Raw genomic sequence first — 18813 nt, 5'->3', positions numbered from 1 at the left:
CAGAGAGGTGAGGAATGAGGGGGCCCCCTGCCCACGCAGATGTGTCCCCTTTACCGCACACCTCTTCTTGCACTTTACAAACTTCAAACTGTACGACTGTAATTGATTGTATTTTTTTTAAATGCCTGGTGAGTCGTGATTTTTTTGTTGATCATTTTCCTTGTGTACGAAAGCATCTATACAAACGTTATTTTTTTAATTCAACACATTTATAATGAACCCTAATTCAAATTAAAAGGTAACTTAATCTTGTCCTCTCATAAGAGATCATGTTGAACTGTCAATATTTAGGAATTATTTTACGAAAATCTTCCCTGGCGAAAAATCTAAAAAAGTTTATGTGCAGTCCTGATATGCTTAAATATAGCATACATTTTTGTAGCTCAAAGTAAGGCTTCATGTATGGCTTAAAGTATGGCTCAAAGTATGGCTTAAAGTATGGTTCGATGAATGGCTTTAAGTATGGCACAAGGTCTGGCTAAAAGTATGGCTCAAAGTATGGCTTAAAATAAGGCACAATGTATGGCTTAAAGTATAGCTTAATGTATGGCTCAAAGTAAGGCTCGAAGTAAGGCTCGAAGTATGGCTCAAAGCATGGCTTAATGTACGTCTCAATATACATAGATCAATATGAGGCTGCATTCACGGCTGGATGTATGTTTGGTTGGCTAACAGTATGGTTCAAAGTTTGGCTAAATGTCTGGCTACTTGTTTGGCATATTGTTTTGCTCAATGTCTGGACTTATACAGTTAAATAAAATAATTTTATTTGTTTAATAGTAAAAATTTCATTTTTGAACACAGTGCTGGACCTCGGACCTCAAACTTTATCATTTGATTTCTTTTGTACAGGTTACAAACACAGTTAAATTGTATGTAAGGTCGATACAATTATTTTCCGTAGCCAAGACAATTCTGCCCTGCTAGTTAACAATTGTTGTTAGGCACTGAAAGTTGAGTATTGTACATAAATGATGAGGTTTATTTCTTGTAGGCGAATAATGAACGTTGGTTACATAAGTATACACATATGAGGATGGGTGATTTTGTCGCGAATAATTTATACAAGGCCTTGAGTACAGATAGATTCTTGTTTATAGTCGAAATGCAGTAATAAACGGTCGATGTTGGTGTGAAAAATTATCAAAAATAATATTTTATAATACAATTCCTACGTTATATAACTCCTATATTATATTATACTATATATTATAATTCCTTTTAAATTATTACTTTGGGCTGACACTTAGAGTCACATACTTATAGTGCTTTATGCATCATTTTACATGCTTACTATAGTAAAACAGTTATAAAATTAAAGTTGAATCATGAACAACGAAAATAAATGAGAATAATTTTATTGGTTTGAGGAATTGTCATAAAGCTTAAATAATTTTTTTATGCATCACTTTAATTTTAGTACTAATGCATTTTTTTAAAGTTCCTAAAATTCCTTTAAAAAATATGTTTTTATTTTTTGTTTTTTTTTTTTCAAAAGAACGAAAAAAGAAAGTTGTATGAACAAAAGTATTTTTATGTTTCCCAAGAAATGGTCATTTGTCTCAGAAAAACTTGATCTCATGCACGGGAGTCAGTATCCATTGCCACAAGAAAAGGTTCAGGATACTGCAGGATTTACAAGTAGTAGATTTTAGAAACTGGAGGAGGAAGTGGTGGTGGAGTCGAGATCCAAGCTTACTGTACCTGTAAGCAATATGATAAATAAAATAATAAGGACATGAAACGAGAAAAATATTCATTATCAGTAAATGATTAATTTAGTTATATTAAATTATAAAATAGGTTTCGCTTATAATAGTATTGTTAGCAGTCGTTAATGAATTTAAATTTAAAAAAATAGGGTCAGCATATTTATTTGTATAAGAATAATGGTGACAACGTATGATAATGATCCTACTTGAGTATTTGTTAGCTTTCTATTGTTAAAAAACAATAAAACTCCTTATTCATTGGTTAATTATAATAAGCTTTTTCATACTAGAGACTATCAATTTTATATTCAAGACAATGATGATAATGAGCTGCGCTACTATTGATGGAGCTAAAATAATTTTATACTGCTCAGAATGATATTCAAAAATAGTAAAGATGCACTCAACATGGTCCTTTTCGATTATTATCGAATGAGCTACATTTATTGACTCTACTGCTTCACCTGTCAAACTATTCTTTGCAGAATCACTAACTTAAATCAATATTTTCTTAAAAACTGTTCATTTGAAAGACTTGCGCCTGTGGAAACTTTTAGTCAGACAATCATAATCTACAACATATATTAATTTCAGACCATTTGAACCAAAAGTCGATTGAGTTGCGGCGGGGTCTTTTAATAAAAATAGCAATAAATAAGCTCAAAGTTTTGAAAAATTCGCCAGCTTTTTACTTTAGTTCAATAAGATTCACTAGGTGGCATCGGCATTAAATTCAGGCTACCTGTAACAGAATTGAATAAATGTAGTTTTAATAGGCCGGAGAGTTTCAAGAACTTCGTTAGTCGTCTATCAGTAGTTTATGGAGCTGCATCGAGAATGTAGATAATAGTCGTGCAGCTGGGTATTCTGGTTACCTTTGATACTATTTTCTAATGGGCAAGTAACCTAGGTCCACATCCATCCTTAATCTCTAGGATTGACGAGTGCCACCAATAAAAAACTATTCTAACCGATGACGTCTCTAGTAGAATACCAGGAGACATTTCTAGCCAGAGCACAACCTGCTCCAATTCTCTTTAAAGTTCTGTAGCCGTTACACCATCCCGCCTGGTGCCGTCAAAGAATTTTTGACTACAAATGTAAGCCCGGAAAGAGAGCCCTGGAGAGCTCGGGTAGCTATAACGGCGTCCTTATCAGTGGTTGTGAATGGTCGTTTCCCCAACGACATACCTACATTTTTCCGACTAACGATGAGCAGTAGGTTATCCAGGGAACGACTCGAAGACAAGATATTCTTTGGTCAGTGGTGTACCTCCCTCCAGTACGGTCTCTGTACACAGGGACTTTGAGGGTAAGAGTCAAGCTACCTGCAGCCAGCTCTTTATCATCAGGAATAATAATACGGAATAGCTCGAAGTTTTACCACTGGCCCTTTTCAGGGCCAATATAAGTATTTACGTTCTTTACTTAACCTTCAATCTCATCGGTTGTTTTAAGGGCCCCCTAAGTTGTAACTACCTTGCCAACAATACATGTTTACTACCGTTTCTTGAAGCAATTCGTCGACTAAAAGACTATGTTAACTAAAGACGGCCACTATTAAACCAAGCCAGTCATTCACTAGCAGTCGTCACGAGCGGAGTTGTTCTTCGCAAGGCTGGGAACCCTGGTGACCAACAACCCTAAATTATCCTCTTGACTCTAAGTATATAACCAGGAATCACCAATTCTCTTCAAGGTCTGCACTGGACGAACCTAACAGCTATGAAGGGAAAATAAAACTTGAGCCAACGGGCAAGCATCACGAACCAATCTCCCCATCTTAGATCACCAAAACAACGGAATCTGTAAAAAAAAGAGGTGCTTTAGATACCAACGTCTTCGACGTTATACTAAGAGACGTTGGGAAAGATCCCTACAACTATCTCCAAAGCTTCGGACTTTGTAATTTTTCTTCCGATCAGTCTGGGGCTTCAACAGCAGTCAAGAAAGAGCTTACTCAACAAGCTCACCAGTCTTTTTTAGGGCCATCGGACGATGAACTACCTTGTAAAAAAATATATTAGAACTTAACAAATTCGACAAAAACAGCTTTTAGGGGTGACAAAAGTCTTAAGCATGCCAAAAGTCGCAAGAGGGTGAATTGGAAGAAAAACTTCAAATGTATCTAACAAACACAGTTCTAGGCGTCAAGAAACTGACGCAGAAAATTTATCAAGATTTGAACAGCAGCGTCAAAATCGACAAATAAAGAAACCATAACTTGAGTAATCAGCTTTTCATTGTACCCCTAATAATCTCTTAAATCGTTCAGTTCTTTAAATAAGTATAAAATGTATTTTTATTTTTGTGGCGATAAAAAATGTAAAGATGAAGCTCTACAACTTTGTTGCTCTGGTAATGAAGTTGTGAGATAAGATAAAAATAATTTTTTTTTAATATATATTTTTAGGAGTTTTAAATCTCAACAGCTTTAAAAAATAGCCCTTTTCGTATATTATACGGGAGAAACTGCAAGTCAACGGCCCCTTATGGCCAACGATTATTTTATGGCACAAGGAACGGACGGTACTTTTTACCATAACTATATTTTTTTTATTTTTTACAGTTTATTATTTGACCAATTAAGCTGTATGGAATCCCGAACAAATATATTTTAAGTAAGAAGATTTATGTTCTGAGAAGTGTCAGGAATATATGTAAAATTTCTAACTGAAAACGTTTTACGTTACATGTCAACACACTACGGTGTTCCATTCAGTAAGTCTCGGGCGAAGCCGAGATGGGGGGACACTAGTATTGTATATAATTGTTTAGTTGTTAAATATTAAAATAACAATTGAAACCGCACCCAACTAACGTCCGTATACTTATTCCAACGATAATTGCACCCTACAATTGTACACAACATCGTTTCATAAAAAGCAGATTTATATTTATATTTATATTATCTGTCATTGAATTTTATAGAAGTACAACTTTATACTTAGTTTTATAATCGATAGACCTTTGATTCAGCAGTCATTTAAGTCTACTTTGGACCACCTGAAATAGAGTACTCAGTCGCTAGTAGTGTTGGTAGTGAAATCGATATTTATCGATGTATCTTCTGAAAAAAGGCTAATTAGACAAAACTCTCAGACAAATAGGGCTCATGTTTTAACCCATCAGTACTAGAAATAAAGTTCCGTAAATTTCCGTTGCAAAAAAGCTAGAAAAAGAGACACTTTACCATAGATGGGCATGGAAGTAATATTTCGAGCGTCAGAGTTCTATTGCAACTCAAAAACTGAATATAAACAATTTTTCTCTAATAAAACACCTTTCATCAACAAATAATAAAAAAAAAAAAAATTTTCATTACCTGTATAAGTAACAGATTCGTGGGGGTCTAAGGGAGACGGAAGTGACCAAAATTTTTGTTTACTCGAAAATTGAAAATAAAAATACGTATTAATTAAAGAAATTGAAATTTTTTGACAGCTTAGGCTTGTGCATTTGTCTTATTCTGATGTGAAATTAGAAAAGTGACCACTATAAGGTGTTACGAATTACAATAGTGTGGTTTTTAAAGTGATGTCCGCTATAACCGACGCTTTAGTTTAAATCGTAGAGCATTTAGTATTTGACTAATACTGTTGGTTACAGATTTTCTTTATATATATTATAGTGCACTACGTCCTTCTCTGAGCACTCGGAACTTTTGAGACTGGGAAGGGATGGGATGGGAAGGATGTAGGAGATTCCGTTCCGCATTCACCAGAATAATTAGTCCTGTGGGTGGGGAAACCTCTCAGGAAAAATCCATCCCAGAACAGCCGGTGTATTGCTTAGGTTCCAACCAAACGTCTATAGTAGGGGCACCAGAGACTAAAAAAAAGCGAAAAGTCATGGTCCTCTCCATTATTTCGAAATTCGAAAAAATACGAAAGCTTATATGCCGTTCATTACGCTATTTATATGTCGGTTTAAGATTACAAGTATTCGTAGACACTCAAGTGTAGGTGGTAAGTACAAGTATTTATTAATAAAATCGCTAAAAAACGGCTTTTTCATCGAGTGTATACGAAAACATGCATTTTTCGGCACCTTACGGAATAGATACAACAAAATAAATGGCACCATCATGTAGCTGACAAAAAATGACATAGGAATAGATCTTAGCTCGTTTTCGTAGGTATTTTTTTATACGAGTAAATAATTATGTAACTAAGAATCTCGGGCGGCTGCATGCACGGGCCGTCGAGCGCTCTTCGGGCCGCTTCAGGCGCCGTCGGCGCGCTCGGCTCGGGGCGGGCAGCGGGCTGTCTCGGCGGGAATTTCTGCGCAACTTTTTAGCAACCTAATATTTTGTTTATGCGGACAGGGTTGATCAACTTGACCCGGAAAAAATTTTCTACTATTAAGTAAACATTCAAGAAGTGGTTAGGCTGGGTCCGGAGCAGAAATATTAATTAGGGCAGGCGCTACGAGTAAAAAAGTGGAAGAACCGTAACTCAGCTTCTGTTGGTCGTAGAAAAAAAGTTTTTTTTTCCAAATTCATGTAAAAATCAGTGCAATTGAATGCATTTTATTGCAAAACTGTAGGTTGTAAATTGGCGAAATTAAGGTCCTTAACAATGGGTTTTTGTTACATAACTTTCTTGTTCATTAATTCAAAAATCTGAATTTTTGGTATATCAAAGGCATCAACAGTACCTACCGATTCCAGCAAAGCCGATTTTGATTTGTCTTGAAGGACACGCTGTATAGACAATTCAAATTCCAACTTAACAATTTTGCAATAGGCCGCCATTTTGAAATTTTGCAATCGGACCAGGCGCATATTGTTAAGTATATCAAAGACTACAACATACTTAATTTTCATTGAATTTGAAGAATTTTTAGTACTGCTTTTAAATAATTTAATTTTTTTGCATTTTTTGACTTTTCCGCCTGGGTAAACTGAGAATTGATTTTTTAAAATTTTTTTAAATGCTCAATCCTTATGCAGAATCATCACCTAAACAACTTTTGTATTTGACATTTTTTTCTACAAGCTACTGTTTCGGAGATAATCGATAATAACCGAAAAAAAAGCTGAAAAAAAACTTATTTTGCAATAATAAACAATGTTCTCGACCTCGACCATTGTCAAGACTTTCGGATGTTGTTCTATATATTTTTCTTGTAATTTTAAGACCAATTTTGAAATAATGGAAAGAACCACCATGGTCCACTGCTCTGGTGCCCCGACTTCTATATGTCTATACACATGAGGTCCGAACTACACACCTTCCACTCACGTTGTCGAAACGGTAAAGAGACAGTTAATATATCTGAAAAATCACAAGTGCAAGCGAACGGAATAATAGTCGAGTGGTAACCCATCGGAGTATCATCCGCACCGGACCAGACCGGACGCTGCTTAACTTCCCAGATCTACGAAACTGCAACTCTACCGCTGCACCACCATGTCAGCCTAGCTTATAGATTAAAAACTGACGTTATTGTGTTATAATTGTAGCATACGGCATAATATATATACTCGACAATTTATTTGCGAGAACATGTCAGAAAAGCTTATTTTTTTCCTTGTAGAAGCTTTTAGGTGCGAAATTGAGATTGGGGCAGGGTACAGAACTGACATTTTGACTATATTTTCTGAATTATCTTATTAAAACATCAAGATATCAACTCGGAAGTTTTTTTTAAGAAAGGTTAATTATTGTCACATAACTTCATATGATTAGAATATTCAGTGTAAGTTTCCCACTGTATCATGAGCCCTGGGCACGAAATGAGCCACTAACGGCACAATCGCTTGGTTACATTTCTTTTTTATCGTACTTTTCTCTGTGATCAAATGTACGACACCAGATCTTTTTTTTTTTTTTTCAATTCACCCTTTAAAAATATAACGTAAAAAATCATGTGAAAAATCCCGTAAGAAATCACACGTCCATTCATGTGATTTTTCACGTGACATTATCGATGTATGAATTATAATTTTATTGATGCATGAATTATAAAATTTTAATTTAAAATGTTTAAATATTACATGTAGGCATGATAATAATCAGTGACATCGTAGTATTATTTGTAATTAAAAAAGTACACATCATTTATGGTACAAGATATATTATTTTATTTTCTGTTATAATCTAAACTATATATAATCATGTAACCTAAGATAAGCAAGTTTATGTAGATTTAAATTATTTTATACAACACAATTTTCATAATGTTATTATTTATTTAAGATTTATAAATAAAAAATAACTGCATGTATAGTTATCAGGATTTAAAAAATAAGTTTTATTACAATTAAAAATTACAATTTTATTAATAATAGAAGTATTATTTTGTTTACGTTAAACAAATAAAATATATTATAAATTTATTTTTTGAAAAACCACGTCATTTTTAAGTGTTTATTTACGTGACTATTTGGTCGATAATGTCAGGTGAAAACTCACGAGAATTATCACATAATTTTTCACGAGATTTTTCTCGTGATGATTGTTAAGCGGGTTGGTAATACATTTTTGTAGGATGCCTCTAAGGAAATAGTATAAAAATTATTTTGGAAAGGCTTAATTTTAAAGTTCCTTATAAAACATACATTTTGTATTCAGCTTCTGAGTCCTGAATGACCCCCGTTTTTGGAGAGTGATTATTTTAAGTAAATATTACCTATCAAGGCAACGTTGTAAGCAGTTGGAAGCTACTTATTTGACTCTTCTCATTATATGTCACTTAAGGTGTAATAAAATTTTTTTAAACACTTGTCATCGAAATTTTTAAAGGTAGTAGTTTGCACTTAAGTATCCAATATTATTTTTTCGACTGACGTGGTAACGTGCTTTTTTACGCTCATAAAAATACTGCACTCTAGGATGGTACTGTAATGTAAGCTAAAAGGGCCAAAAATTTCTGTTTCAAGACATACTGTTCTCAAAGGCAAGAAATCAGGTGCCTGAGGTAAAAAAAATTCCAACAAAAGTATTCCATTATCTTAAACAAAGCACAATTGCCTTAAATTTGATAAAGAATTTCACTGCTTTTTTTGACGTAGTTTTTGACGCATAAGTGTTGTCTCCACTACAGCTATGCTAAGTCCTGTTGGATAGCCTTGATTGGAATGTGCGAAAGGAGATCAAATACAATCTACTCTAAATATACATAGTATAAAGTGCAGAAGTAAGGAATAACACTAATATCCATGTTAAGGAAGTAAAAATGACACCAATGCAAGTAACGTAACCTTTATTTTGTAGTACCAAGGCAGAACGAACTTAGCTGGCCCGTAAAGTGACGCGAGTATAATGTGAATGTCTATAAAGTACTTTTTACTGGCTTTGTTTAAGTTGGCTTAGGCGATTTTTATCGGCTTAATCAAAACCTCTGAAATTCTGAAATTATGTAAATAAAGTATGCCAAATTTATTTGCGATAAGAAGGTACTGGGGTCAACGGCTTAATTTTTTCGCAAAGCGCTACTAAAAATTCACCAACAACTACTCTCATGGACAGTGGTAACAAAATCGAGTATATCTTTGGAAATCTTTGATCAACCTCAAAACTTTGAAATAGTTATTGCGTATTTTTGTACAAATAATCTAATAAATTCTTGAAAATATAGGGTCAACGACTCAACTTAAGCGAAAATCAGACGAAAAGTGTGAAATGTTAATCTGGTTTGCCTCGCAACATCTCTCAATTTTCACAATTATAAATTCACGGTAGTTTTATGAAGATTTCTTGATCTTGTACTTTGGTTTTATCAAAATAACCATATTTGTTGAAAAATTTACCGTTAAAAAGCTTTGATTTTTTAAGGGCCCATTTGGGTTATTGCCCATACATTTTTTACTCCTTTCACTGTCGTATTATAACTTATCTATTTTTTAGTCTTTTCCATGCGCGTGCTTATTACAGTTCACATACTCGAAGGTACACATGAAAATTGAAAAATAAAAAATACGCTATGTCAGCGTGTTTAATATATTGACTACGACGTAGTGGATCAATAATGTCACACTTATAAGCACTTCAAATAATATATTTAATAACAGAAATAAAGATAACTTGAGATTACAAAATTTTTCCTTATGATCAGGAGAACGACTATACGAGAGTGAGCGTACAAGGTAACGGCGTTAAAATCATGAGTGTAGTTTAATTTTTGCTCATTGTAAGCATTGTGTTTACTGTAAAAAAAACTGAACAAAATTTGATGTATACATATACGTATATTACTTCATGAAGCATATAGCAACAAATAAATGGAAATATTACGTAGGTTAGTATTTCATTTATAGAATTATAAGATTCTTATTTTAAGTTAGACTAGTGGGAGATTGGCGTATGAAGCGCCTAGGCGTACGGCGCTCAACTAGTGTATATATTATGTTTGTATGAATATTAATTCTAATATTATACACAAATCTAAAGGATCATTTCACATCTCCTACCTCCATGCCCTTTAGCATCACTCAGACCTCACTCAAAATAAGGTAAAATTCTTTTAATATTTTTTTGATTATTTTTATTGGGTACAATACTTTGGTTCCCTCCTTTATTCCTCAGCTCCCTACATCATTTTTAGCCCACCTCAGCTTTCTGAGCTCCCATCAATGTCAGGTAAGATTCGTTCAATTTGTCTATAAGTTAATTGGGTTCAATTAAAAAAAAATCTCCTTCTAGACCTCTTAACTCCCCTCATTTTAATAATACCCTCTCTCTTATTTTTATAATACTCGTTACCCCCTTACTCCCTTACATTCATAATAATTTTTGGGCCTTTTCAGCTGCACCTTCACATTAGATTAGTACTAACTATTTTAGTTTGTCTATCATTAAATTCGGTAAAATTTTTATTTCAGCTCCTACCTTCTACGGCTTTCCCACACCTACTACTTAGTCCCGATTTAGCCTTTAACGTATAATTTAGCGTATCGATTAGGCCTTTACTATTAACAGGACAACAGTTGGTTAGTCATTTTATTTGGTTAAATTTTCTGTTTGATCCTCTTAGCTTAAGAACTCTTTTTTGACTTCTACTTTAATAAATATGAGTAAAATGCTTTAGTTATTTGGTTTTCTTTAGCTGGTAAAGTATTTTTTGATTTTTTAGAAATTTTAAAACTAAATTTTGTTTTCATTTGCATTGTTATAATAGCTACTATATTTTTTGGTTAATTTTATTTCATTTTCATGTATATATTTATTACAATATTATTTTGTGAATAATTTGTTAATGCATTTTTAAACCATCATTGAGCTATTACTATGGATCGCTAATTTTTTTTTTTTTTTAATTCCGAATAAGCTTATCAATTGTGTTATTAAAGAACAATCAGAACATCGTATGGTAAAATAATTTTTAATAAAAAAAAAATGAATAAGCTTATAGTATGTAAATACAGTGAATCTTACAAGTATTCTTATTTACAACGTAAGCACAAGATTTTTTTATTATTTATGACTGAAATATAAAAGTATTTTAAAATAAATTTAACCTTTTGTTTTAAACTTATGACTTGTTAATAACCATAGAGAACGCTAAGACTGAAGTAATTTCTCTATTTATAAATTTTAATAGTTTTTAAAAAGAGAATAAAATGGTATAAGCAAAAAATGAAAAATAATCCGAATTAAAAAAAAAATTTTGGTTGATAAAAGTCTTTAGGTAAAATATAAGTAATGATATGTTTTTTTCATTTTTTCATTTTGGTAAAGTAAATCATTTCTTTTAGTACTTCAAGAACTAACTTTATAGTTACAGCTAATCTAAAAGGTTGTGGTTTCTTCATTATTTTAAATTTAGACTAACAATATACAACTTTGCTTATTTAAAAATTTTATTAACATTTAATTCTAGAATATGAAAAAAAATAAACGAAATGGTTGTTAAAAAGTTTTTTTCATGACCATGCTCCAATCACTTCTTCTCAAAACAAGAAGTATTCAATAAAAATTTTCCATTAAAAATATCAATTTGTTTTTTAAAAAAAGTTTCGTATCAAAAGATCTCGTAATGTCTTGTCCTATATTTTTGAATCTTTTCTGGGAAATCTAAGAAGCCTAATTGCATGTAATTAAATCCAATTCTTCTCAGTTTTTAACTCTCATTCTGATAAAAAAAAAAATTTTTTTATCATTCGTTACATCATATTTAAAATTCTGTCCTGAAAAAATTTTTTTTCATGCTACTGTTTTATTCAATTAACAATTAATAAAAAATTTACCCATGATATGTCGTTTCTGTAGTATTTTTATCATGTTATAAAATATTTATTTTTGGCATTCATGTGTTACATGAGTAACAAAATTTATCTTCTAATTAAACAATTTTGTTTATAAAAAAAAATTATTCTTATAACTTTGATTATTTACGACAAAACTTTTTGTATATTATTACAGACTTACTAACTAAGTAACAAACAAAAATTGTTTTAACAAAAAAAAAAAAATCCACCACATTACACTCTTCGAGGTTTTGTAAGTTGTATTTTGCGTTCTCTAATTTTTAAATGATACTGAACCTGTTAAATACAACAATGTAACGAAATAGTACATTACGATACTAGTACGCGAAGAAGGCACGCGTGTCAGTTTGCATAAGTACGAGCGCTAGCAAGTGTGCAAAAACACGCGTGTGTCAATCCCCTAACCTCTCGCACGTGTGTGGTGCATACAGCTTTTCGACACATCGTGCGGGGGGAACGACATTATGAGCCATCTAATGTGGCTCTAAAGATTTCGACGTACACAGCACGAGTTGTGAGTCACGTATGTTAAATCAAGGTCTTTAGAGCTACAATAGATGGCTCACAACCAAGGTCCCCGCGCATGGCATGTTGAAAAAATTTTTTCGTATATTAATTAAGGTGGAAGTTGTAACTGTAACAGGATTAAACAAAATATTAAAATAAATAAAATAATAAACCAACTATAACAGTTTTACCTTATAGTAAAGGTGGCTAAAGCAGGGCTACGTAGGTGTCAGCGAACTTTTGAGAAAAAATTTTTACTGAGTTAAATGGCAAACAAACTTAAATAGATTATACGAATACCAAGAGGGGCTAGCGAGGGCCAAAAAAGTATTATAAAAATCGGTGGGGTATAATCAGAGAATACAGGTGGGTATTATAAAAATGAAGGGGGCTAAGTGTTATTATAAAAATGAGGGTGAGCACGAGGTATCATCAAAATCAGAGGGGGGAGGAGGGGTCCTTCAAGAAGTTTTGACGCGATAAAATGATAGACTAACTGAAAGAATTTTAATTTATATATTCAAGGGAAGCTGAGGAGGCTTTGCTCTAAAAAACAAAAAAACGGCCAGTAAAGCTTGGCTGCACGGCTACTGTAGCTTGTCGACCCATGCAGCTAGTTTCAGGCTAGGTTTTCCTGCGAGCCAAGCAGAATCTGCTTTGCAGCCGAGGCAAATGTGACCGGTCACTAACTGAGCACTGTGTACTTCGGCACATTGCCATCGAAGGGTCGACCAAGCACATTCTGCTTGGCTACCAGGCTAACCTAGTCTGAAAGTAGCTATACTTGGGTCAAAAAGCTACAGTAGCTGTGCAGCCAAACTATACTGACCGTTTTTTTCAGTGTGAAATAATGATGAGGCTGGCAAAGGGTTGAAGATGGAGGCAATGAAACATTCAACTCAATCAAAATAACGAAAACGTTAAGGGGGTTATGGGGAAAAATAAATTTCTTACGACAGTCTTAAAAAAACTACAAGGTGTTGATTTTCATGATGTTAACAACAGATTGAAACTTCAGGAACCGTAGCGTCATAGTTTTTGAGAAAAAGAATAGCAAATTTAGGATCTTATAAACAGAAATTCGTCACTCTTAAAGTTCAAGTTAGTAATATTAGTTCAGACGAGTGGAAAAAAATTGTAATGATGAAAAATTTTAAAAAAGTCTTAAGACCACGTAAAGTACAAAAAATACAATTCATTGTAGTTAATAAGAACTATAACAGCAAAAAAAATAACAGTAATACTATTATTAATATTATGAAAAACAAAAGATTCCTAATCGTTAATATTTTCATATTTGTTTCAGTTACTTGTGGAGTTGGAGTAGATTTTGCTTTTTATGGACACCAACTTGGTTTTAACGTTTTGTAAGACATAAGCTCAATATATTTTTTTCTGTTAATATTTTTTAAAGTATTATAAATGCATGTAAAATAAAACTTTGTGGCTTTTCACATGTGCTTTACTTATGTTACAACTTCTTATTTCTAGGTTTTTTTCAGCAATAATTTTTCTTCTAGAAATCGAATGGATAATAACTTTTTTTATTAAAATTTGTCAAAGGTGAGATAATCTTGATTTTAATAGAAATTATAGGTTATATTTTAAATTTTACGAAAGTTAGATTTTTTAAGCCTTTATATTTTCAATTTGGTTCATTTAACAGTAAAATAAATATTGAAATACTTTAAAAACTCTTATACAGCTTTTTTTAGTCTCCAATTCTTACCTAAACTTATTAAGAGAACTTTTGTTGAAACATTATGCTACACAATTTTTAAAAAATACTCATTTTAAATTAACGTGTCTATTAACAGGACTAATCGATAAGTGTTAATGAAAATTTAATGGCATGTTTATAATTTACAGTAGAACCAAAAATCATGCAGTTTGCAGAAAAAAATTAATTTATTGATAAGTACAGTAGGCGAATTTGTTTTTTTTTATTTGTGACCTAATACTTAATAACATAAGTATATATAATTCCTTACAAATATAACTGTATATAACATCTTACGAATTTTTTTAATTTAAGGAAACCAACTTATTTATATTTGTTTCAATTTAACAAGAATTAATAACTAAAACAAGGAGGAGCTGGAAATCTGAAGTCAAATCAATAAAGATTCAGGAAGCTGTTAGACTTTTATACATATTATATTATGATTCCAACATACATCTATTGCAGGATTTTTACATATCTTATGTCCCTAATCTTTACCTTCTTTGTTCTTTTTTCGAACTATTGTGTTTTGCAGGTATGGGATGCATTAAAACTTTGTTAAAAATAAGCGAACTTGCTCTTAGTCGTACTTAACATTTTTTAACAAACACATTATTTTATCACAGATAACTAAAAACAAATAAAACGTTAAATAAATATAGACTACGCTGATTTTAATATAGTTTGCTTATCATTTAAAAAAAATGAGTAGCTAAACAGAAGTATTTATTAACTGTTAATTTAGTGCTTTCAGAAAATATTTTCATGAGTTTATCAAATAACTGTGCATACATTACAGTCATGCATTCTTATTTCTGTCTAAAGTTTGGAATTTAACAATAAAAGTTGAGGTATGTGTGTGTTCAAAGTAGCAAGATTTTTACAGAATTAAGACAACAATTGATTGGTTTTTAGGTTAGGGTTAACTTCTCTAGCATCCTTAGTATTTTATCCCAATTTTATATTAAATAATGAAAAAAATAAGAAAGGAAATTTTTTTCATTTAGTAACGTTTGTAAGATATGCATAAACCTGACATACTATGAACATGTTAAAGTTAGATTTTGATTTCTGGGCTGTTTTCAATTTTGTTGATTTAAGTAATTAGTATTCATGTAAATCTCTTTGTGCTGCCAATATATCCAAGAATTCATAGTCTAATGAGTATATTTAAATCAGATACTAATGTCATGACTTGATAAGTATATTTTCATGATATTATAAAGAATAACAAAAAGATTTTAAAAAATGTCTTTAAATGATTGCGTTGGCAAGGTATATAAAATGTTAAAGGTTAGATCTCGATTTCTAGGCTTTCGTAAATATTATTTACATTTATGTATTAAATCTAGATGGGAATAAAAAAATATAATCTTATTGTTTACTCGCACTTACAAAATATTCAAGAATTCATGGTTTAATGATTATTTTTTAGGTTATGTACTGATACCAGAATTTTTTTTGTATGTTTTTATAATTATATACTGAATAACGAAGAGAATCAAAAATAAACTATACTTCTGAATGTTTCTGTTTTCAATATATTTATCAAATTGACATGTAACTGAAATTTGAGATTAGATTTTTGCTTCACAAGCTTCTTTTACTTTTTTACATACACACAATTAAATTAAAAGTGAGTGGAAAAATAAAATTTTCCCTTGCATAGACGAAATATTAAAAAACTTGGTGTTTAGTATTAACTTTAAGGTTAGAAGTTGATTTTAAGTCTTGGGCAGTATTTGGCTTTGAATCCAGATACCACAGCAAAGAAAGTAAAAAAAAATTATTGTTCTATTTACTTCTGTTTTAAACACATTAAGTTAAAAAAAACGAAAAAAATTCTCTTACTGTGCTTATCAATAAATTAATTTTATTTCCTTAAACGACATGGTTTTTTATTCTACTGTGAATAAAAACACGCCGTTCAATTTCCATTAATTTGTATTGAGTAGTTGCTGAAAAATTGTCATTTTAACAGAAGCGTGCCTTTAAATTCAGTTACTTATGACTGTTGTAAAAATTAATTTTTCACAAATAATTTGGGATATTTCTTCTAACATACATTTCTTTAAAAATCAGTGATAAATACCAAGTTCGAGAGGTTAATTTTTGGTGGTCAACCCTTAAAAGTTTGACTCTATACTATTTTATTTTATTATTTAACAGGTAACAGAAGTGTTTGAGAACTACACCCCAAGTAGAATAGACTTTGTTGAAGTTGGCAAAAATATATGACAAGAGCATCAGTCCTCGTGGATGACTGATACCGACGAGGACAGTGAAGCAGAACTACCTCAAGTGTGTCAAATTGCGACAGTTTCCTAGACAAAGGTAAACTTAGATGTTAATAAAAGTTAATTTATTGTCGAAAAACATTGCCTTTTATTTCCTTTCATTTTGTCCTATTAACTTTTTTCTTATGTAAACTTTATTGGATTTTTTGCTTCAAAAAATGATGAAAAAATTATGTGCCAATAAATAAATCAAGTTCTCTGTTTCGTAACAAAACAATTTTAGATGGTTGTATTCAGATAAAAACAATCCCAACTTACTGTGTTAAAATGAAAACAATCCCAGCTCACTTGGTTTGGACAGAAAAATTCACAAGTAATTGCGTTCGCACGAAGACAAACATGACTCCATTGTCAGTCAACTAACAGCTTCACTTTATCTGTAACAACTCAGCATCATACACTTTTAAATTATTTTTGTTCTGTCATAACAATATTGTGAAAGAATTACGAAAAAAAAAAAAAATTTATTATTATAAACTTAAAAAAAATTTCAACAAGAAGCAAAAACAATTCCTGAAAGCATTCTTTATAAAACTGTCCTTCATAGAAAAATACATATAGCCTTCTACACGAGTGTTTAGCAGGTTAATACTGAGTCACGTAGTATCCAGTAGACGGGAATTTAGCAATATATAAACTTAAATCAAGAGAATAAAATTTAAAAAAAAAAATAATAATAATATCACATTTTCTGGCGTAGTAAGCTGAAACTATTGTAATACCATGTTTATTTCAATATTTCAACTTCCAGATACCGTAGCCCGACAACGATTTAACGTGATCTTTTTTTGATATCAACTCAGATGCATCAAAAAATTTAAAAGGATATTGTAAGTATTTTTATTTGTCGTATAAAATAAGCTCGTAAACACAATATCCATTTTTCAAACTTGCCTCATCGCGCCATCCCTTGCCACGTAACTTAATCAATTATGAATGCATAGAGTTGGATACTCTTATAATTTTAGTTTAATTATGTACACACTGTTTCAAACTATAGATGTCTCGTAATGACCTCTTATTTATATTTCATGCAATTTTTCATTGAAACGTAAAAAAAAATATACATTATCTGTAAAAATTTTGATTTCATTTGAAACTTTGAAGCATACGTCAAAAGCCAAGTTAAGAACAATTTATGTCTACAAAAGCTTGTTTCAACGATAAAATGTTACTTTTAACATCAGATTAATCGTTAACCATTTTACTTATTTTATAAATATTTTTGCTTTTTAAGAATGTTCACTACATTCGTTGTGAAGTAAGAAAGGGAAAGAAAAAGAGGGGAAAAAAGTACTATGTGAATTATTAATAAAAGACATGGTAGAAGTTGTTCATTTCAACAATATTCAACAGTACAGATTAAAATTTCAACTTTGTCTTTTTACATAAACTAAACTATAAGGCAAATAAAACCAAAAGAAATCAATCCTTCTTTTTTCATAACAAACTACGATATATTGAGAATTCAGAAAATTCGTACATTTTGTATAAGTTGTGAATATTCTATTCATCTTTTGAGAATATCCAGAGCATTTGGTAATCATTAAAGAAAAAGATCTTATACTTATCTTCTGTTTCATTTTTTCCTGTAAATATAGCTGAAAAGGTGATTTCCACAACTTATGCTACTTCTCTGCGTTTAATCCACTCAAAACTTTTATTTAAATCTTCCAGATTGAAGACAAAGATAAGGATCAAACATAAATCGGGTCTCATGATTCAGCAGAGGAGTAATAGAACTCAAAAGTCAAGTGTCAGAAGTATATTAACAAGCCGTAAATGTCTCTATGAGTTTCAGCATGACAGGAGCAATAAAATAAATATTGAAGTTATCAATTTTTTACTATAAGTAGTTTTAGGTTATTAACATATTTTTATATAACGTTAAAGGAAGAATGAAAGTCTTGAGTGTACATTGGACACTAATAAAAGCAAGTCATAATACGTTGATATGAGTCAGTTTTCAGTAAAATGCTTTGAAAAGTTGTACAGTTTATTTTTTATTACAACAACAAACTGTCATGAAATTTGAGTGGATCTGCTGCTAGTTTGTCAATATAATATACTTACGAAATGACAATCAATGCAAAACTAATAAATTTAATTTATAATGGTAAATTTCAAAATGAAAAATATAATAAAAAAGAGCAAAAAGTCTCGAAAAAAAAACAAAAAATGAATAAAGTAGCTAATTCATAAGAATAGTTTTAAATTTCTAGTTGTTGTAGTAGTCTCGAACTATTTGATTATTGGATTTTGTTCAAAATTTCATACATAAACTTATTACTGGTATAAATGTAAAAGAAACAGTGAACAAAAAATGTTTTAATTATGAATAATTAATATTAAAGCAGTGGA

This window comes from Copidosoma floridanum, unplaced genomic scaffold (assembly GCF_036245765.1).
Source record: "Copidosoma floridanum isolate Cflo_tuat_1 unplaced genomic scaffold, Cflo_Japanese_pri ptg000006l, whole genome shotgun sequence".
Lineage (NCBI taxonomy): Eukaryota > Metazoa > Arthropoda > Insecta > Hymenoptera > Encyrtidae > Copidosoma > Copidosoma floridanum.
Note: the sequence above shows the minus strand (reverse complement) of the source record.